This window comes from Schistocerca cancellata, chromosome 1, assembly GCF_023864275.1.
Source record: "Schistocerca cancellata isolate TAMUIC-IGC-003103 chromosome 1, iqSchCanc2.1, whole genome shotgun sequence".
In the NCBI taxonomy this organism is placed as follows: Eukaryota; Metazoa; Arthropoda; class Insecta; order Orthoptera; family Acrididae; genus Schistocerca; species Schistocerca cancellata.
This window is the reverse complement of record NC_064626.1, coordinates 327,399,657-327,422,658: the sequence shown is the minus strand read 5'-3', so window position 1 is coordinate 327,422,658 and position 23,002 is coordinate 327,399,657. Positions and strand designations below refer to the sequence as shown.

General features: G+C 42.4%; 1 non-coding gene across 1 annotated transcript; it reads right to left on the bottom strand.

The window, feature by feature from the left end:
• Positions 1 to 2,779: 2,779 nt before the first annotated feature.
• Positions 2,780 to 2,852, bottom strand: Trnav-aac (transfer RNA valine (anticodon AAC)). The gene has a single exon. It is a non-coding gene; the product is annotated as a tRNA-Val (tRNA).
• Positions 2,853 to 23,002: the final 20,150 nt, after the last annotated feature.

Below are 23,002 nucleotides of genomic sequence, written 5' to 3'. Positions count from 1 at the left end.
TTCTTGGAATGTGTTCCTCCAGGCAAGTATTCTATTCTCCGTTGCATTTCCCATGTCATAGGCCGGTAAAACGTCATTATTCATGTACAAACCCACGTTCACTTGCGTACTGTTGCAACGTTCCTTACACATATCTTTCTTCTTCAAACACAACTTTGTACACAACCCGCTGGTCCCGATATTACAGTGCCTATATTTTTAACAATCACGATCGCGAATTCACAGTTCTGTGGCAAACAGTCCCATACGTCGCAATCAATTTGTAAATCTCCACGGCATCAGTTAATGTTTTAACGAGCGCAGCGATTCGTTGAGTAGGAAACGAGATCAGTATTTTAGAGCACATTAGCTCGTGCAACTCAATTAAGTGCAACCAGTTCAGTTCCGAGAACGGCGGTCACAGTCCATTTGCGTGTACATTGTCACTGCTGTCTGCAGTGTTCTACCGAACTAGCAGTACGCGCACAGAGTAACATTTTCGTTCATTGCGTCCGCGTTGGATTTTAGCTTAAGACATGACTGCAAAATGGGAACGCGACCCTGAATTTTCTTGTGATTCTGTTTAGGGAGATGATACACACCTCAAAAACGGTTTTGCATCACCTCGTTTCTGAGAATTCCGGAACCTGTACAGAAAAGTAGAATAGAGATCAACATAAACATCAATTGCGCCCTTGTTATTGCTCGTGAAAACAACATATTTCATGTTGTACCACCATACTGCGAGACCTCCAGAGGTGGTGGTTCAGATTGCTCTACACACCGGTACCTCAAATGTTCAGATGTGTGTGAAATCGTATGGGACTTACGCTAAGGTCATCAGTCCCTAAGCTTACACACTACTTAACCTAAATTATCCTAAGGACAAACACACACACCTATGCCCGAGGGAGGAACCGGTACCTCTAAAACCCAGTAGCACCTCCTCTTGTACTGATGCATGCCTGTATTCGTCGTGGCATACTATCCACAAGTTCATCAAGGCACTGTTGGTCCAGATTGTCCCACTCCTCATGGGCGATTCGGCGTAGACCCCTCAGAGTGGTTGGTGGGTCATGTCGTCCATAAAGAGCCCTTTTCAATCCATCCCAGGCATGTTCGATAGGGTTCATGTCTGCGGAACATGCAGTCCACTCTAGTCGAGCGATGTCGTTATTCTGAAGGAAGTCGTTCACAAGAAGTCGGTGCCTATTGCGCGCAGTTTGAGACGTAACATAACGTCCTGTGGATGCAAGTAAAGCATTATTCAACATGGTGACGCTGCTGTCAGGGTTCCTCCGAGCCTTAATGCGTAAGTAGCAGTCATCCACTACAGTAGTAGCCCTTGGGCGGCCTGAGCAACATACCTTTTTTTTCTTTTTTTTTTTACTAAAGTTCAGTCTTGATCACACCATCTATGTTTCAATGACATAGGTAACCGGTTTCGGTTATTTTTACATAACCGTCATCAGACCCATGGCTCTCCTCAGCTGCTACGAAGTTGCAGTTGACTTCGTAGCAGCTGAGGTTAAGCTCCGCCTACCATCCTAAGGGAGCCATGGGTCTGATGATGGTTATGTAAAAATAACCGAAACCGGTTACCTATGTCATTGAAACATAGATGGTGTGATCAAGACTGAACTTTAGTCAAAATATAATAATCTATTGATCACTGTATTCCAAAATGTTTACCAAAATTCAACATAGCTTTGGTTCACTCGTAGACGCTTGGACACTTCCATTGTTGAAAGCCCTTCCTCGCACAAAGTAACAATGTGGACGCGATCCAACCGCGGTATTGACTGTCTAGGCATGGTTGAAATACAGACAACACGAGCCATGTACCTGGTTCCTGGTGGAAGGACCTGTTTCCTGGTGGGAGGACTGGAACTGATTACCTACAGGAGCCCCTCCGTCTAATAGGTTTTCCTTGATGACGTGTAGGTTTATGTAGAAGACACTTGTACTAAAATAGACCGTATTGAATGCTCTATTCAGTGCAAGGAGTTTAGCCTACTATTGAGATTAGGTCACTACGTGAGCCGAGGAAAAATGGTTCAAATGGCTCTGAGCACTATGGGACTTAACTTCTAAGGTCATCAGTCTCCTAGAACTTAGAACTACTTAAACCTAACTAACCTAAGGACATCACACACATCCATGCCCGAGGCAGGATTCGAACCTGCAACCGCAGCGGTCGCGCGGTTCCAGACTGTAGCGCCTAGAACCGCTCGGCCGCCCTGGCCGGCTGAGCCGAGGAAAGACAGGCAATATTATGTAATGGTTTTATCTGTATAAAAGTTGTCTAATGGTGTATGATTCCAGCGGAAGAATTAATTTGTATAACATAACGACCTGAAGTAACACTCCACCAGCAGCCGTCATCACTATGTTTAGTGGACCTATCGAATTATTTGCGAAGGACATACTAAGGTGAAGGATACCATCCTTACTGAACAATGAAAAGAGAAGCTAAAAGTGTTTACCGTATTCGATTGCTTGCTTACAGATCGCCCCACAGAATATAAGAAACCGAGTCTTTCAATATGTCCCATGGCCACGGGTCACAGGAAATGAAACAAAACTAATAAAAATGAAGATACAAAAACGGCAGTAGAGATCTCAGCTTAACGGGCCGTCTACATCAACAGCCAAATACTTTAAATTACATGTTAGTATCTAGGGTAAGGATCTTAGAAAGAGTAACCTTGACGTATCCTGAATGAGTAATTTTATAATGTATGCAAACAGTATTCAACCATTTTAATTGATCGAAGCAGACTAAATGAATTAAAATTTGTACTACGGCCGGGACTCGAACCCGGGTCTTCTTGCTTGTTAGGCATGAATGCTAACCATTACACTACCACAGCAATTTTGTGAAATTCGCTGCACGAACTTTGTACGGTGAGTGTCCTCCCCAACACAACCTTCAATTCATTTTCCCTTATATATTCTTACAATATATAACAAAATACAGCGCAAATTTCGTCTGATTCGCAAATTTTAATTCATTTCATCTGCTTCAATGATTATCGTAGATAATAAAAAGAGAATAAATGTTTCAGGAAAACATTTAATCATAACATTTTAACTGAGGAATTCTTACACTGATTGTTGTTGTTTTGATGGAACTGTATACAGTATCTACAGTATTAAACAGAGGACTTCAGTATCGTAATACACCCTCAGATTAAAAAAAATACCACGAAAAAATTACTCGAATGGGGTGCAAACTGGTAGGTGTGATGTACATGTACAGACAAAGAAATAATGACAATTTCAGAATAATTCGATTATTTATTCAAGAAAAGAGCTTCAGAAACTGAGCAAGTCAGCTGACCTTTGGTACACTTCTGACTCTTACGAAAACAGTTATTCTGTTTGACTTTGATTGGTACATTTGTTGGATGTCCTTCAGAAGGATATCGTGCCGAGCTCCATCCAACTGGTGCGTTAGATCGTCAGAATACCAGCTGGTTGGCCGGTACAGCGTACAGTGCTCCAAACGTTCGCATTTTGGGAGAGATCCGTCGACCTTGCTGCTCAAAGTACGATTTGGCAACCAGAAAGACAAGCAACAGCAACTCCGGCCATGTGTGGGCGGGCATTATCTTGTTGAAGTGTAAGCCCAGTATGGCCTGCCATGAAGGGCAGCAAAACGGGGCGTAGAATACCGTACCGTTTTTCTGCAACGGAGCCGCGAATGACAACCAATGGTTGTGCTATGAGAAGAAATGGCACCCAAGATCATCACTGCTGGTTGTCGTGCCTCATGGCCGGTCAAGTCAGGTTGGTGTCCCACCGGCGTCTGGGGCGTCTCCAGACATGTCTTCGCTGGTCTTCAGGGTGCAGTTCAGGAGGGACTCTTCACTGAAGACACTTATGCTCCAATCAATAAGGTTCCAGGCTGTAGAGTGTCTGGTAGTGCCACGGACAGCGGTGGGTACTAATGTGACTGTCGCCCACCATACGGTTGGACAACCAGGAGTGATGATGTGGAGTGCCATTTCATTTCACAGAAGGACCCCTTTGGTTGTCCTCCGCGGCGTCCTTATAGCACAACGGTACGTCGACGATATTCTACGCCCCGTTTTGTTACTATACAAGTAAAGTCAACCTGGGCGTACATTTCAGTAAGATAATGCCCGCTCACACAAGGCGACACTTTCTACTGCTTATCTTCGTACTGTTGAAACCCTAGCTTGGCCAGCGAGGTCGCCAGATCTCTCTCCAGTTGAGAGAGTTTCTAGCATTACGGGCAGTGTCCTCAAACCATCTCGTGATTTTGACGATTTAAAGCGCCTATTGGACAGAATTTTGGCACGATACCCTTATGGAGAAACGTAACAACACCGAAACTTCCTGGCAGATTAAAACTGTGTGCCGTACCGAGCACTTGCCCGCGAAAAGCAAAGGTCCCGAGTTCGAGTCGCGGTCCGGCAGACAGTTTTAATCTGCCAGGAAGTTTCATATCAGCCCACACTTCGCTGCAGAGTGAAAATCTCATTCTGGCATCTAACAACAATGTTAATCAATGCCAAGGCGAATAACTGTTTGCATAAGGGCCAGAGGTGGAGCAACGCGTTACTGACTTTCTCAATTTGTAAAGCTCTTTTTCTTGAATAAATCATTCGATTTTTCTGAAATTGCAATCATGATCTTCACATCTACAGATTTCCGTCCCATTCGGATAAATTATTCGTGGTGCGTCAATTTTTTGTCTTAGAGAGTGTTAGGAATTTGATTAAACAATGACAAGATAACAGCGCCGCAAACCAAAGTCCTACTGTCACGTGAAGATATCACACAAGTGTCTGCCCTAACGCAGCAAATATAAGCAAACACGTGACTCAGATACCTCAGAACCTGTGCTCTTTGAGCCCATAAGTCAGCAGTTTTAGTGGTTACACAGCTTGCTCGTATAGTTATTCAGGCGTTCACAATGTAATAGGAGTCTAAAAACTGGATGTGGCTTTCATTTATGCCAAATGTTGCCAGACTGTTAGAGCAGCGGCGCTGTTGTATGCTGAAGTAAATACTCAGTATGTCCAGCCGTTATGATCTATATTTGCACAAAAAATGAAAAGAAAAATGAGTGACTGTTAACGTGAGGATAAAATACGTCAACGGAAAAGAATTCCAAAGATTGAGAGAAATGCAGCTCATAGCTTAGCACCAGTAACATACAGTTCAGATGTCTACACATTGCCCACTATTCTGCCACACTTACATTATGGATGAAGCAACGCTTACAAAGCTTCGCCAAATCAGTCTTCACAATATGCACTACTGGTCAGCTGAAAGCTCGATTCAACCTCTTTGCTTGTAGCTTAGCAACGGCCTGCATAGCGTCCCGCCAGGGAGCATGCGCGCAGTCTGCAGCGTGAACGCCGCCCCAGGTCAGCTCCATATCAGCTCTTGCATTCCGATAACTTGAGGATGGCCGTCCAGCAGCAGCTCCTGGACGTTAGAAGCATTTGTCGGACCTGTGAAGCACTCTGAGTGGAAGTACACAGAAAATCTGTCGGTTACGTGACTAAGAAGTACAACTATCGAATATAGTGGCATGTGGTCTTGGTACTGTGTCTGATGTGTGGTGTCTACAGAAATTACGAGCAACGAGGACTTGTTCTGAGAGAAACTAAATGTGTGGAGCTACATGGAGTTATACGCTGCGCTATGGGGTACCTACAATGTGAGTTTTACCGTTCCTTTAACTCCAGTGGCGTTTGCTGGTAGTTATATTGAAAACACTGACATTTACGTCGGGCATATACCTTTCTGTTGCCTTTGTGCTCTCGTTACGACTTATGAGTATCGCGGGTGGCTCCCGTAATGTGTACCCAGCATAAAGGGTATTATTGTGCCTTACTTGAAACTGTATGGGCGTTTTGGTTCGAATTTTATTTTTACACCTTTTTGATAAAATTTGAAATCAAGCCACGTACACCGCTAATGGTCTCTGTCTGAACATGCTACAAATATTTCCTTTTATTGGATGCAAGACATGTTTGTAATTTTGGAGTAATTTACGCTGGCATGGGCGCGCAAGATTAAATATGTTACTTGTCACTGAATCCAACTGGGAGTTTTGTTTTAAATTTCGTTTAAACTTCTTTTTCGATGCCTATTTTTTTACGGAGAATTTTCGTAGTATTTCATTGACTGGCTTGAGCTGGGAATTGTATGACCATTCACGTTATTTTTGTTGGTACGTAGTAAGTGCTCATAGAAATGTTTCTCTCTCTACTTTAGTTCATACTCTTATGTGCTTCTTTAATCTATGTTGGAATAGAGCTACTGAAGAGGTTAGACTCAACGAAAATGACTATCACAAATTAAATTGTTTAATATCTAATTCTAAAATTGCACTGTCGTTTTGCAAGTATTTATTGGAGGTTCTCAGATTCACTAACTAAAGAAATACATACATATTTGGAGTACCTGTTTTTATAACCAGTTTTTTATGATTCAAATTTTACTTTTTTTTCGAACCTTGCACTTTATCATTCCTAACTCCTCGCTAGCTACAGCATTTGAAATTGGACAGACAACGAACTGTCAGCATGTGCTCAGGAATTCTATCACTGGTTTCAGTCGTCTTGCTGAGACTGTAAATAACTGGAAGTATATTAGGTTCCTAACAGATATAATATCAGATTGCAGAATAGTACTTTTGGAGGTCGTTAGAATGATCGTTCGTGAAACATAAAATAGGCTGCACGCTCATTATTCGAAGACATACCATTTAAAATGGTCTGTGTCGCGATCAGTCCAGAACGCAGTATTGTATGCCCGCATTTACTTTGTAGCGCGTCTCTGTGCTCCAGGTCAACATTTTTTCATAATAATAAACTCACCGCTCTTATCCGAGTTACGTGCTTTGCACAGTCGGACCGACTTTTGAGACAACTGATCTCGTTATGGTGGGAGAGTTGTTTGTGGTGCTCTTATCTTGTTACTATTGACCTTGGTTCACGTTTCTTATGTCACTGAAAGCCTCTTTCCAGAATCTTTATAGTACCAGAAAGTTTGGTTGGATGTTAATGTAACATGTCTACACGTGCACACCATCGGCGTGTATTGAAATGATTAAGTGCTACAATTCTCTGTGGCAGTTGCAACAGCCACCAGAGTGCTTTGATGTTTTCCATGTTTAGTGTTGCTATCAGGCCTGGATACATAAGACGCGTAAACGGCGTCTGATGTTGACTTATCATGGCAAAGGACACAGAGATGACATGTCTTCGTGCGAGCCAGTATTATTATCACCTGATACTGAAGGAGGATGCATCGGTGGGACTGCATACGGCCGGCTAGTCGAATCGAGCAATATCCAGCATTGCCGGCCATTCACATAAGACAGTGATACCTGTAGGGCTGCATGGGAACCTCAGTCCAGCACTACCTGCCGTTAACGTTCCAGTCGATCACGTCTGACCAAAACAAAGGGATGATCCCCCATATCGTAACCAAGTTCATCGTAACTGTTGTGTACATAGTTCCGCGTAGTCAGCGCGTACAAAACTTTCCCACTAGAGCGCGCCCCGCTAAGCACAACAGCGCAGTCGCAGCGCTCGTCCGTCTCCGCTCTACGAGATGGCGCTGCCATAGAGACGGACCAAATTCTGCTTCCGCCGATCCGCGTATTAATATGCAACGCAGCCAATGAGATTGCTGCTAACGTAGAACCTTTTCTCCTCGCGGATCACACTCGCGCAGTGATACCTGAACGCTCGAGGTATTATAACGAGTGTACAGACCTCCGATTAGTCAGTCTGCATTAGTCTGCATTAGTCTATAGTCAAGTTTCAGTCTGCACCTAATAAGATTATCATATTCTTGTACATAGCCATGAAGAGAAATGTATAGACGCTTTGTCAAGTATCAGAGATCTGTGAGAATAAGATTAACGTACCAAGACCAAAGGAACTTCAGATTGTCAATTGTAAATAGCATCCAGAACCAAGTTAAGTTATTTTTATGCTTGTTATTATTTTAATAAATGTGTGTGAAAATTAATCAAGTTCTGTTTAAAGTTGGCCACCGTCAATCTGCTACTCTAAGCGTGCAAGTGGCATTTCTGGCGTCTGACCTAACGGCAGAAGATAAACACGCCACGATAAGACCACGAGACATATTGCTGACACTCGCCTACTTCGCTAGAACGACAAGTCAAATAATCTGATGGTGTGTGTACCGAAGGTCTTACAGTACGCACACCACAGTAACCACCTCACATCTGTGTGTGTCATCCCAGAACAAGTAATGGTCTCTGTGCAACACTCTCTGCTCAATTTGTCACTAACTAGTAACAGCCGGAATGGGAACCTACAGTCCCATGCTTAGGCTTGCATTAACACCACAAATACAGACGCATGCGTTTCAGAGGTACTGTGACCGGGACGCATGGACTGTCGGTGAATGCACTCACATTGTGTTCAGCAATGAATCACGCTTCTGCATTTCGCTGAATGACCATTGTCGGCGAGTGCGCCGGCGACCAATGAAGAGGTTCCATTCTTCCAGGGTTTTGGAGAGACCCCATGCTTCCAATGTTTTGGAGAGGCAGAACAGTGTTACTCCTGGCGTGATAGTGTGGGGAGCCATCGGGTATGACTTCAGGCTAGGGTTGGTAGTGACTCAGAAAACTCTGACAGAACAGTGGTGTGTTACGGATCCTCTGCGCCCTCAGGTGTTACCTCTCAAGTGACACTATCTTGGTACCATTTTTCAACAGGCCCATCTTCACATTGCACATGCCTCTATTAACTGTCTAAGGAGTGTTGGAATATGTGGGTGTTTTTCGTTGTCAGTGCGTGGTCACTTTGTTACGCTTAAGAAAACGCTGAATGCGGAAGTATATGAACGCATCTTACATCGTTGTGCACTGCTCACAGTACAGGAACAGTTCGGAGACGATGACTATTTTTAGCAGGTTGATAGTGCTCCCTGTCACAAAGCAGCGTTTGTTAGGCCATGGTTTTGGACAGTAAGAACCCTGGAGTGGTCTGGTCGAGTGATTCTAGGCGCTTCAGTCCGGAACCACGCGGCTGCTACGGTCGCAGTTTCGAATCCTGCCTCGGGCATGGATGCGTGTTAACTCCTTAGGTTGCTTAGGTTTAAGTAGTTCTAAGTCTAGGGGACTGATGACCTCAGAAGTTAAGTCCCATAGTGCTTAGAGCCATTTGAACCATTTTTGGACTGGTCTACCTGGATACCGACTTCACCCAAATGGTACAGCTTAAAAATGAGTCAGAACGCTGACTTCTCTCCTTACAGCAGCGTCTGAAATCACTATAATCTTTGGTCTCAGCTGTTAGGGAAGAACTGGCTGTCATTGCTGCACAGACATTCAGACACGTCACTGAAAATGTCCCCTGCAGAGTTCAAGCCGTTAATTTCAACTCGTTCGACCTATACCTGAGTATTGCTCATCAGTGTGGGATCCGTACCAGGTCGGGTTGACAGAGGAGATAGATAAGATCCAAAGAAGAGCGGCGCGTTTCGTCATAGGGTTATTTGGTAACTGTGATAGCGTTACGGAGATGTTTAGCTAACTCAAGTGGCAGACTCTGCAAGAGAGGCGCTCTGCAGCGCGGTGTAGCTTGCTGTCCAGGTTTCGAGAGGGTGCGTTTCTGGGTGTGGTATCGAATATATTGCTTCCCCCTACTTATACCTCCCGAGGAGATCACGAATGTAAAACTAGAGAGATTCGAGCGCGCACAGAGGGTTTCCGGCAGTCGTTCTTCCCGCGAACCATACGCGACTAGAACAGGAAACAGAAAGGGGGATAATGACAGTGACACGTAAAGTAATCTCCGCCACACACCGTTTGGTATCTTGTGGAGTAAATATAAAGTAAATAGCAATAAGGGAATCAATATGGAAAGGAACGGGCAATTTTAAGTAAATTGGTGTATAGGCGAAAGTGCCTATTAGGAATATACTAGATTATAGCCAGCTCTTATGATGCAAAATCTTTGATAAACGGTAGTCTTCCTTCTAACACAGTCGACTAGGAGTGGTCGAAACATATGTTTGATTTACGAAAGTAGTGGAGAATCCAATAGAATTACGAATATGTCACCGCCTGTCTGAGCTCCGTTGGACGGTATAAGGGAGCAATAAACAAATATAGTTTTCACTGGTTATCTAACTCATGTCAACTGGTTTAATCATGATTCCTTTTCATGCCCGGCGCATAGTTAAAAATCCACAGCGACTCTCTTAAGAATCGGCGACTACCTTGTATTTACAGAAATTCCGAGTACGCTAAATCTCTGAGGGCGGTTCATAAACTGCAAGAAATTACGGTACCTGACCCGGTGATGTATTACAAAGGAGACAAGCAGTGAAGTGCGGGCTCCGCGAGACGCCGTACCACCGGTTTGGGCGCATTAAAACCTCGTTACAGACGGCTCATCCGGACTCCCGGCTCGGCATCCTTTTTCGCCGCGCCACTCCGCACACGCGATGCGCCGTGGGAACAGAGAAATATGCCGGCGGAGCGTGACTGGCCCGCAGCACGGCGATAAAAACTTAATGACTGGCAATTACAAGCGGTGATACGGCCGCAGGGTCGCGGCGACAGCGGCCAACCCCAACAAGAGCGCAGACCAGGCTGTACGGCTCGCGTCTTCCCAGTGCTGCCAACATCGATCTGTTCCTCTCACTGTTCGTTTCTCGACAGTTTTGAATTATTTATTTCGGAAAACGTTGGAAAGCATGATAATAGCGTTTGTCAACCAGCAACTTGCTGTAGCAATACGCCACCTGAAGTTCACGACAAACCCTTACCATATGATGACTCCTGGTACAAATGCTCGTATTACACCCTCTAGCAGGGATAACTAGGAACTTGAGGGGAGATCGGAGGGACACTGATACTCTTACTGTGAGCCTACTTGTCAAAAGCTGACCATGTAACCGCTACAAAGTTGTTGTTGTAGTCAGTCCAAAATCCGGTTTAACGACGCGCTCCTTGCTCGTGTACGAGGGTGGTTTGGTAAGTTTTGCAAATGTCCATGACATAATGAAACATTTTTGTTGCTCCTCCACGATTGGTGAGCTTGATTATTCCAAGGAAGCAGCATTCAGTTCATTTTTAAACCCGTCTGAATTGGTCAGTGTGGTGACTGCAACTGAAAATGGAGAAAATGAGCTTTATGCTGTTGTTAAGCATTTTCATATGAAGGATTACACTGCCGAACAAATCAAAATAGAAATGGATTAATTTCACGCGGACTGCACCATCAATGAAGACTATTTACTTTTGGATTAATGAATTTAAACGTGGTCGGACAAACAATGATGACGAAGCGCGCTCCTGTCCTCTAGCTGAGGTAAGAAAATCGTTGACAAAATCCATGATATGGTAATGCAAGACTGCTGAATAAAAATTCATGAGAATGCTGAGACTGTAGGAATCTGAACTGAGCGAGTGTGTAATATCCCACACGGAGAGTTGCTCACAGTCGAACAAAAGCCCATTCAGCACAACATTGCAACACACAGTCTGGCTAAGTGCAGTCGCAATCCGGAATATTTTTTGTGCCGATTTGTAATTTCTGATGAAACCTGGATCCATTATTACACACCAGAGTCAAAACGGAGGTGGCAGAGACTGTGGGCAAAGGCTGGGGAGAGTGCACTAAAGAAGGCAAAGACCATTTCGTCAGTTGGTTAAGTGACAGGCACTGTTATTAAGGAATTCTCAAGTAATAACCCTCACGGATTACTTGGTAAAAGCCAGAACAGTAACTGCACCTATTACGCTTCATTCTTGCATCGCTTGAAACTAGCGTTGGCTGTCAAAATACCAAGACTCTTTCTTTTACTAGGATAGTGCACCGTACGACACGTCAGCGATAACAACGACGAAAGCGAATGAATGTGGCTTTGAATCGGTTTCTCGTCTAACCTCTTCACCAGACTTAGCCCCAAGTGATTTCTTCTTTTTCCCTCACTTGAAACTTTGGCTTGTTGCGAACAAGCGAGGAAGTGATATTTGCAGTATGCTGAGTCTGACATAACCTACAGTATTTTTCCGACTGCTTAAACAAGTTGGAGTATCGTTGAAGCAAGTGTATATGCCTCACAGGAGACTATGCCAAGGAGTGAGGCGACTTTTTGACGAAACAAATATGAATGTTTCCTTTTTTACCAGACTCGCGTCCCTTGCAAATCTGCTCGTTGCTACTGAAACATACATCCATTTGATCCTGCTTACTCTACTCAAGCCTTTGTCTCGGCGCATAGTTTTTTTTTACCCCAAGTCTTCACTCCAGTTACTTGATAACCTTCTTTTAGTCAGATTGTACCACAATTCTCTTTCTCCACAACTCGTTTCAGTACCTCTTCACCAGCTCTCTGATAAAGCAGTGAAATCTTCAGCATCATTCTGCCTCACCACGTTCCGTATACTACTGTTAGATTCTTGTGTAAGTTGATCGTTCACGTTACAATTCCGCTCAAGGCCGCGTTGCAAATGCGCGAGAGATCAAGTGAACGTGCTGGCTGGGACGACACACTAACGTGCTAAGTACTGAGGTACATCAGGACAGTTTTAGGCAACATGCAGTCCTGTCTTTCTCGTTGAGAGACGACGTCACAGCGACGGAAAATGCCGAAATGCCGAAATGCGCCATAGAGGTAACAACTGCTGTCCAAATTAACGGCAATGCGAGCCCCGCTCTATCACGCCAACTGCTCGGCTCGTGTGACGATGACGAAATGAAGCCTAGCAACTCTCGTTCTCCTAGGAACCTTGACAGGTAGCTACAGGGTGTTTCAAAAATGACCGGTATATTTGAAACGGCAATAAAAACTAAACGAGCAGCGATAGAAATACACCGTTTGTAGCAATATGCTTGGGACAACAGTACATTTTCAGGAGGACAAACTTTCGAAATTACAGTAGTTACAATTTTCAACAACAGATGGCGCTGCGGTCTGGGAAACTATAGTACGATATTTTCCACATATCCACCATGCGTAGCAATAATATGGCGTAGTCTCTGAATGAAATTACCCGAAACCTTTGACAACGTGTCTGGCGGAATGGCTTCAGATGCAGATGAGATGTACTGCTTCAGCTGTTCAATTGTTTCTGGATTCTGGCGGTTCACCTGGTCTTTCACGTGTCCCCACAGAAAGAAGTCACAGGGGTCCATGTCTGGCGAATAGGGAGGCCAATCCACGCCGCCTCCTGTATGTTTCGGATAGCCCACAGCAATCACACGATCATCGAAATATTCATTCAGGAAATTAAAGACGTCGGCCGTGCGATGTGGCCGGGCACCATCTTGCATAAACCACGAGGTGTTCGCAGTGTCGTCTAAGGCAGTTTGTACCGCCACAAATTCACGAAGAATGTCCAGATAGCGTGATGCAGTAATCGGTTCGGATCTGAAAAATGGGCCAATGATTCCTTTGGAAGAAATGGCGGCCCAGACCAGTACTTTTTGAGGATGCAGGGACGATGGGACTGCAACATGGGGCTTTTCGGTTCCCCATATGCGCCAGTTCTGTTTATTGATGAAGCCGTCCAGGTAAAAATAAGCTTCGTCAGTAAACCAAATGCTGCCCACATGCATATCGCCGTCATCAATCCTGTGCACTATATCGTTAGCGAATGTCTCTCGTGCAGCAATGGTAGCGGCGCTGAGGGGTTGCCGCGTTTGAATTTTGTATGGATAGAGGTGTAAACTCTGGTGCATGAGACGATACGTGGACGTTGGCGTCATTTGGACCGCAGCTGCAACACGGCGAACGGAAACCCGAGGCCGCTGTTGGATCACCTGCTGCACTAGCTGCGCGTTGCCCTCTGTGGTTGCCATACGCAGTCGCCCTACCTTTCCAGCACGTTCATCCGTCACGTTCCCAGTCCATTGAAATTTTTCAAACACATCCTTTATTGTATCGCTTTTCGGTCCTTTGGTTACATTAAACCTCCGTTGAAAACTTCGTCTTGTTGCAACAACACTGTGTTCTAGGCGGTGGAATTCCAACACCAGAAAAATCCTCTGTTCTAAGGAATAAACCATGTTGTCCACAGCACACTTGCATGTTGTGAACAGCACACGCTTACAGCAGAAAGACGACGTACAGAATGGCGCATCCACAGACTGCGTTGTCTTCTATATCTTTCACATCACTTGCAGCGCCATCTGTTGCTGAAAATTGTAACTACTGTAATTTCGAAAGTTTGTCCGCCTGAAAATGTACTGTTGTCCCAAGCATATTGCAACAAACGGTGTATTTCTATCGCTGCTCGTTTAGTTTTTATTGCCGTTTCAAATATACCGGCCATTTTTGAAACACCCTGTATATCCTTCATGATGCTGTACGCGGTATCAGGAGTCGCACTCGTCTGAAAAGACGACGTGGGGCCGCTCGTGTGTCGAGTGTAGTCGTTTGGTGCTCAACTGTGGCCCGGCTCTTTGCTGCCGCAGCCAGGGAATCCGCAACAACGTACACCGTGCTGAGAGCCCGCGCTACTTCAGAAATCACTGTCCGCGTTGACGCATGTCTTGCTGTGAAACGTCTCATTATGACTTCAGAACATGACGTAGCTATCGATCGTTCGAGGCCAAGTTAACAAGACGTGTGTCACCACGGGAGTCAGTCACACGCTGCTGTTGAGATCCTGCTTGGGTTGAGCATAGCCTTTCCCAACACACTGGTTTCATATTCGCATGATAGTCGTGGGATCAGCCTAACGCGACCATCAGTATCAAGCAAACCATCAATGGCAGTATCTGTAGGTAGGCTGAAATTTAAGAAAATCGTACGAAAGAATAAGCGAGGAAAGAAATGGTATACCTAAACACTCATCAGATGAGATGCGTTTGAAGTTCGCTAAGAACAAGGATACTATGACAAGGTACACTAGGACAGGTAGTTCAGTTGAAGAGGAATCGATGTCTCTAAAAACGGCAATCTCGCATGTTGGGCTGTCCGGCACAGGTGCGAGAAATAGCACATTAAATACTTCAACTAATCGACGGAAAGAGTAAAAACAAAAATGATATTGGAGAAACAGAAATACGGCATTAAAATCATCTAGGAATGAAATTAATGGGAAATGTAGGACAGTCAAGGTGAAATGGCTACAGAGGGGAAAAGCTGCAAAGATATCGAAAAAGAGAGAAGGACTGACTCAGAACATAGAAAAGCCAAAATAGCGTTCAGTAAAATTAAAAGGAAGTTTGGTAACATTAAGACTTCAATGGTATTTACATTGCTAACACAGAGGAAAGAGTGGGTAGGTGGGAAGAGCACACTGAAAGCTTCCGCGAAGTGGAGAAATTCTCTGTTGACTTGATGGAAGAAGAAACTGGAGTCGATAAGGAAGATGACAGGGGGGCGATGGAGTGAAAACTGCCAGAGATAAATATTTATTTGCCAGAATACCGCATAAAATTTTATTTGTAATTGTTTAAAACAGAGATACAAAATTTTTAATGAAAAGATCAACAAACCACATTTTTAAAATTACTGATAAAATTCAAAACACGATAAAAGAATTTGCAGAAATTGATCAAAGAAACCAGAAGACCGTGAAATTTATATAACAGTCACTATATGCCAAAACAGTGTCGATGGTGACATACTGCATTTAGAGAACAACAAACTTGTAAAATCTTCAGTCAGATTACGACCTTAATAACAATAAAATTTAACAAATACGCAAATAAATTAAAAGAAAACCTGACAGATAGGCTGGAGACTCTTAATTAAATGGAAGGCATTGTCATTCAATTACAGTCATGCCAGGAATACTATCGTAAAAGAAATACGCATACAAGACAATTTTGTTGAAATGCGATATTGCTCAAATTGCGCAGGAAACAACTTACAGCGTCAAGAAATTATCTTATGAACATAAAGAATAAAACAGAAATACCAAAGCTGGCGAAATGCTAAGTATCAGTGAACGTAAAGTTAAATGCTTTACATGAACTAGGACAAATAGAAAAATGAATTTTTTCGACTGCGAGGACGTTCAAAATCCAATCCCCATACATTCCTTCCACTTATTGGTGGTGGTCGAAAATTTACTATGAACTATCTAATCCACAGCAATTAGCCTGACACGAGACTGTCTGTTACGGTAACATCAGAATAACTGTGGTTGAACAGTGGACCGGCCCGGTCCTCAAAATAACAGTAATCACAAGCCAGACAGCTCTGACCAGTACTAACACTGATAAAACATATAAACACTGTTATAGTCTAAAGAACTTACAAGTAGGAAAGCAAATCTGGTAAGTCACATATATCTAGTTAGTGCGTAGTAAGTCCAGTAGTCCAGTAGAAATTAGTACTATCAGGATAACCGAAATGTAGTATTATTTTTTGTTTTGCAACTCACCCGTATTGAAGGTGAACAAACCATTATTCCTATGTTGCGAACTCCGAGTGCCTGACATGCCGAACATTAAGAGCCAGCCTCGTTCACCACTTTCGACAACACGAGGAGTATAAGAAGCACAAATTGCTAACCGTGTAATCTTTTCTCGGCGACAACTAGTCGACATTCGTTAAAGATGTTTACCACGATATTAAGTTTAGGCTGACTCCCTTTCTGAGGGACCACCCCAAATACCAGTACCGCTTGGTTATCAGCACCAACGTTGATCTAAGTCCGCCACTCGGCTTCACACACAATCACTGTCTAAGCCGACTCTCTATGTTGTGACCAGTCAGCTGCAACGCGGAAGACTGTCCATAGTCACTGCAGTTCCTGCTCTTCACCGGCAGAGCCGTTTAAATAGCCTTCTCCTTCACGACTTCTCAGCTTCACAGAGAAGTCATAGAGTTCTCTGAGCAAAGATAGGCCAGCCTATTAGCCATCGATTTGCAAGCTCGCACGAATCAGGACTCATAAAGGGTCCAGTACTAGAGACAGAATTTAAAAGAGCTTCTGGAACACTGAGATCAAATAGCAGAATGGGAGATAACATTCACTAGAATTTCTAAAGTCATTAGGGAAATCAACAACCAAATGTATACCTAAAAGTTGGTGTACTCGTATATGATTCATGAGAGTAGGTGACTTACCATCAGATTGTGCGAAAACCATCGCACAATCAGCTTAACATCTCATATATCCAAGCTGTTGACAAGAACAATATATAGAAGAGTCCAAAAGAGAATTGAGTATCTGTTAGATGACGATCAGTTAGGTTTTAGGAAAGGTGAATACATTAGAGCGACAGTTTCAATGCTGTTCTGATAATGTAAGCTAGACTGAAGAAAAATCAAGATGCACTCATAGCTGATGCCGATCTAGGAAGAGAGTTCGACAGTGTGAAATGATAAAAGATATTAGTAATTCTGAGAAAAACCGGAGTAAGCTACGGGGAAAGACGGGTGAAATACAATCTGTCTAACAACCGAGACGGAACAATAGGACTGTAAGACCAAGAATGAAGTGCTCGGATTAAAAAGGCTGCAAGAAAGGACTGCGTTTTTTCACCCCTACGTTCAACCAGTACATCGAAAAAGCAGTGACGGAAATCGTAGTGTCGTCCGAAGAGTGAGATCCCTGGATACAGTTGCTACCTCACAACGACACTACAAGCTAAAGACAGGCGTTGCCAGAAGCAGCAGCGAATGGAGTTTCCATACTCCACCGCTGAAGGAAGATTACCTACGTCAGGCCGCAGCGTAGCTCAGCCCAGTCTGTAATCATCGCCTTCGATGACTGTATCGTCGTAGTTCAGATTTGGCTACGGCCTATCAGAACTATTACTCAAAACTGTGTATTAGAGTTTATAGTCAGTTGTAAGTTAATATGTGACTGTCATTATATATATATAATGATCTGTTGAATATATATACATATATATATATATCTTGATGAACACTATACTGATATCACTGGATATATACATCAGGATCTGTTGATCCAGTGATATCAGTATAGTGTTCATCGAGAGTAACAAATACCTAGCAACTTTCCTAGGACATGGATTGTTCGAAAGTAAAGTATTTTAGATTTTTCAGATTTCAATAAGTGATCTAATTTTTTGTTTGTGTTGTAGCATCTGCTCGATCTCTTCCACAAATAAATCTATGCTTCGTACAACACAATACGGAAATAAAACATAGTTTCAGCGGTGAAACTATAAGATTCACTGACGACATTGCTATCGTTAGTGTGAGTGAAGAACTAAATTTCAGGATCTGTTGAATGGAATGGACAGTCTAATGACTACAGTACATGAACTGAGAGCAAACCGGGAAAATACGGAAGTAAGGAGAAGTAGCAGGAACGAGAATAGCTTGAAATTAAAATAGGTGGTCATGAAGTAGACAAAGCTAAGGAATCTGCTACCTTGACAGTAAAGGAACGCATGACGGACAAAGAGAGGAAGATATAAAAAGCATACTAGCACAAGAAAAAACGGCATTATTGGCCAATAGAAGGCTGCTAATATCGAACAAGGGCTTTAATGTGAGAAAGAAATTTTTAAGAATGTACATGTGGAGCACACCATCATATCACAGGTAATAACAGAGAGTGGGAAAACCGTAACAAAAGGTGATTGAAGCATTTGACATGTGGTTCTGCAGAAAAATGTTGAAAATCATGTGGACTAATAAGATAAGGAATGAGCAAATTCTCCGCAGAATGGCCAAGAAAATGGCATATGGAAAACGCTGACAAGCAGAAGGTCGGCATCATAGGACATGTGCTGAGACACCAGGGAATAACCTCTTTGGCGCTATAGGAGACTGCACAGCGTGAGAACCGTAAGATAAGGCAGAAATTGGAATACATACAGGAAATGTTGGCATGGTTATGATTTGCGTATCCAAAGGTGTAGTGTATTCCGTGTCATTTCGATGTGTGTTCACTGTCGCGTTCAGAGTGTTGCAGTTTTAATATCTACCGCTGCATTTATCAGGCTAAAACGTAAGCGTCTTGTGATGGGCACATACATCATCAGAGGCAACATGATATTCAGCATTACTGGAAGGATCATAAATAATTGTAATTCACCCAAGTTGGAAGTAACTTAACTATATTTGAAATCTGAACATAGGATTAAACAGCCAACCGGTTGCAAATATTTGGTAAGTACACTGACCTATGTTTCGATATCTTCTAGGCGTGTCTTCATCAGGATGAAAATTCTGATAACAATTTATCAAAATATTCATTCCAATAAAGGAACCCTATGGGATGAAAAGTTCCGCCTAATGCAAGACACCTTTTTTCTTTTGTTTCACTCATACATGTTTCAGCACTTTTGTGCTATCATCAGTGGGTTCTACTTTTATTTTTAACTGTAAATTTGTTATTAACATATTAACATTTGCGTCGTTTACAACATTATGTAAAAGTTGCATTTATAACTTAATTGGCGAAAAGTAACATACCTTACATTATGTTATTGTCCTCTTGTTTTGGTAGCTGTTATGCTACACAATATACAACATGTCATCTGCAAACAGCAAAACGTAATTTATTTTCTATTTGTTATGTAATTACGAACGGAAATAAGACTGTATCACGTTTTCTTTCTGTAACTTACAGTTTTGAAGTTGTGGTACGTTTTCCTGTTTTGTTACAGAAAGAAAACATGATACAGTCTTATTTCCGTTCGTAAATACAACAACAATATAAATGCAACTTTTACATAATGTTGTAAACGACGCAAATGTTAATATGTTAACAATAAATTTACAGTTAAAAATAAAAGTAGAACCCACTGATGACAGCACAAAAGTGCTGAATCATGTATGGGTGAAACAAAAGAAAAAAGGTGTCTTGCATTAGGCGGAACTTCTCATCCCATTTTCCTAGCAAGCACGGAGACAACAAGAAGAACTGCACCACAAGATGATTAAAGGAACCCTAACAGATGTCGAAACCTAAATCAGTGCACTTACTAATTATGTGCAACCTGTTGGCTGTTTAAGCCTATGTTAAAACTATTATACGATTGATGAGTAATAGCCACGTTTAAAACTATATATTTCAAATGTCAAGTGTAGGAAACAGAATAGATCGTTCCAGAGAATTTCCCATTTGTCTTAATCACTCCAGATGACTTTTCGTCCAGAAGGAGAAGAACCAAAAAAGTTTCAAGAAAATTTTTAGCTACCAGGGGATCGTAAGCCAGCATAATTGTCTTTCTTGTAACATGGGTAACTTGGTTCTTAACAAGATAGGAACTGCACTAGGCCATCTTTCAGTAGCATGTATATTTTCTATTCGGTAATTCTCAAGACCTGTCAAAAGAATCTATCAACGTCTACCACTCTCGTAACTATAATGACTGAAAGCGTAACACAAAACTGATTTCGATTCTCCTTTAATGGTAAGGAGTCCAGGCACTCGGGGTAAGACAACCAGTCCACACGCTACAGTCGACAGTAAACAGGTGGAAACACGAGGGAAACGCACAGCTGCTACATTATGTTCTCCATAGATGAGTTGCATTTCTATATTCTCTCCATTGTCTACATTGAACTCACAGAAGCCTTTAACTGGAGACGGTTAACCGAATGACGGTGTGAATTTTCGGTGCGTTTCCATTTTTTTACTGCCAATACCAAAAAGTGGATTAGTTGCGTTACCCTGGATACCTGCACTGTGTGATAGTACAAGATAGTCAAAACCGAATTTCTGTTACGGTTTTAGTCACGTCATCTTTACGTGAATGGTATAGTGGCATTTGTTTTCAAGTCGTGATGACAGAAAGTGATTTACCTAATAAAAGAGAAACGTGAGTTCTCGTATTCAATCCCCTGTCAATCCTAGGACTTTTTTTATCTGTCACTTATCCCTTCTTCCACCTCTGACCGCATTTGTTGATGTGAAAGATGCCGAGATGCCCCATGGTTCGGAATCCACGTTTATGTGTAGGTCCCTCTATAACTGGATGGGTGTGTCAGCTCAAGGCCGGAGGAAGGGAAGAGCATACCACGTATAATACGACAGTGCCTAGTAAAGCACTGTGTTGTTGAAAACAATCTTCGAATCGATAACTGCTTTACTTAAGCTTATATTTAAAAAAATGATATGCTGCTGTCCGTATCTTAGTAATTAAAAAAGCTACAAGAGTGGTATGTTAAGTTAATACCTTGCTTCAGCGGGATGTGGTTTGGGGTGTGGGGCTCGTAGCGGCAGACCTGTTTGATTTGCGCCACTCCCGCCTGTTAATGTTCCCCTGGTAGTTAAATGGCATTTTCGTGATAAATTTGTTATTTTTCTTTTGAACATAATGTTGGCTAAGGTGGTCAAGAAAAATGCGACTCATTGTAAGAGGGCAGATAATTTCGAAGCTGCCCACTCTGTGCGTACAACAATCCAACCTAGTTCTTTCCTCATGTTGTTTCCCCTGCTTTTCTATAATCCATATCTACACTACTGTATAACAACAAATCGTTGTTTGTAACCAAAAACCTCGAAAACTTCTTGATTGGTTTACTTCAGATTTTTACACGATACTCTAATAAACATATGAACTGACGTAGGTTACATATTTATAATATATATAATAGATAAGAATACATATATTTTACAACAAGAGGAGGTTGTTACCAAAGATTGCGAAAAGTTCTTGACCGGTTTACTTCAAATATTTACTCGCTGCTCTAATAAACGTTCTGACAGTCGTAACTTGTTTATGTCTTTAAAATATATGGTATATAATTATATATGTAACATATAAAGGAAAACCGTTGTTACCAAAAACCTCGAAAAACTGTTGAGGGATTTATTTTAAATTTTTACTCGATTCCGTAGTAAACGCTTCGACGGACATAGGCTGTATATATTTAAGATAAATGGCGTATGAATATTTACATACTGTATAAAAGGGAAAAGAAATTAGCAAAAGTCTCGAAAAGTCTGACCGATTTAGTTCAATTTTTTACGCGATACTTTAATAACCTTTTGTACTGGCATAGGCTATAAACCCTTTAACGCAAATTTTGTTAGCAAAATTCTTGAAAAGACCGTGACCCATATACCTAAAATATTTACGTGATACGGTAATAAATGCATGGATGGACGTAGGCAACTTATTATTTTAATATTACCGTGAAAATGCAACACAAATCTGAAAATATTTTTTAGCGATTTGCTTCAGATTTTTACATGATACGCTAGTAATCATTTGGACGGTCACTGGATACACATTTTTGATATGTAAAATACATAAATATATGTAATATATAAAGTGGAAATGTTGTTAGCAAAGAATCTCAATAAGTGCTTGTCTAGTTTACTTCAATTTTTTACACAATGTTCTAATAAATATTCACACCTACATGGACAACATATATTTTAAACAACAATTTGCAGGTTGTCTAAGAGATAGAAACTGCTGTGACGTGAGGATGTGTGTTTTTGTTAACATTTTCACAGTCAGTTTTAACTACGGTAGTAGTTTCCCATTCAGTTTAAACGAATTTAACTCCCAATCAAAGTTTCGTTTGTAATAACAATAAACAAGACTCAAGGTCAGAGAGTACACTATGTGATCAAAAGTATCCAGATACCCCCAAAACATACGATTTTCATGTTAGGTGCATTGTGCTGCCACCTACTACCAGGTACTCGATATCAGTCATTAGACATCGTGAGAGAGTAGCATGCGGCGCTTCGCCGAACTCACAGACCTCGAACGTGGTCAGGTGATTGGGTGTCACTTGTGTCATACGTCTTTACGCGAGATTTCCACGCTTGGTCAGGTGATTGGGTGTCACTTGAGTCCACGCTCCTAAACATCCCTAGGTCCACGGTTTCCGATGTGATAGATAAGTGGAAACGTGAAGGGACACGTACAGCACAAATTCGTATAGGCCGACATCGTCTGTTGAGTGACAGAGACCGCCGACAGTTGACGAGTGTCGTAGTGTGTAACGTGCAGACATCTATCCAGACCATCACACAGAAATTCCAAACTGCATCAGGAGCCACTGCAAGTACTATGACAGTTAGGCATGAGGTGAGAAAACTTGGATTTCATGGTCGAGCGGCTGCTCACATGCC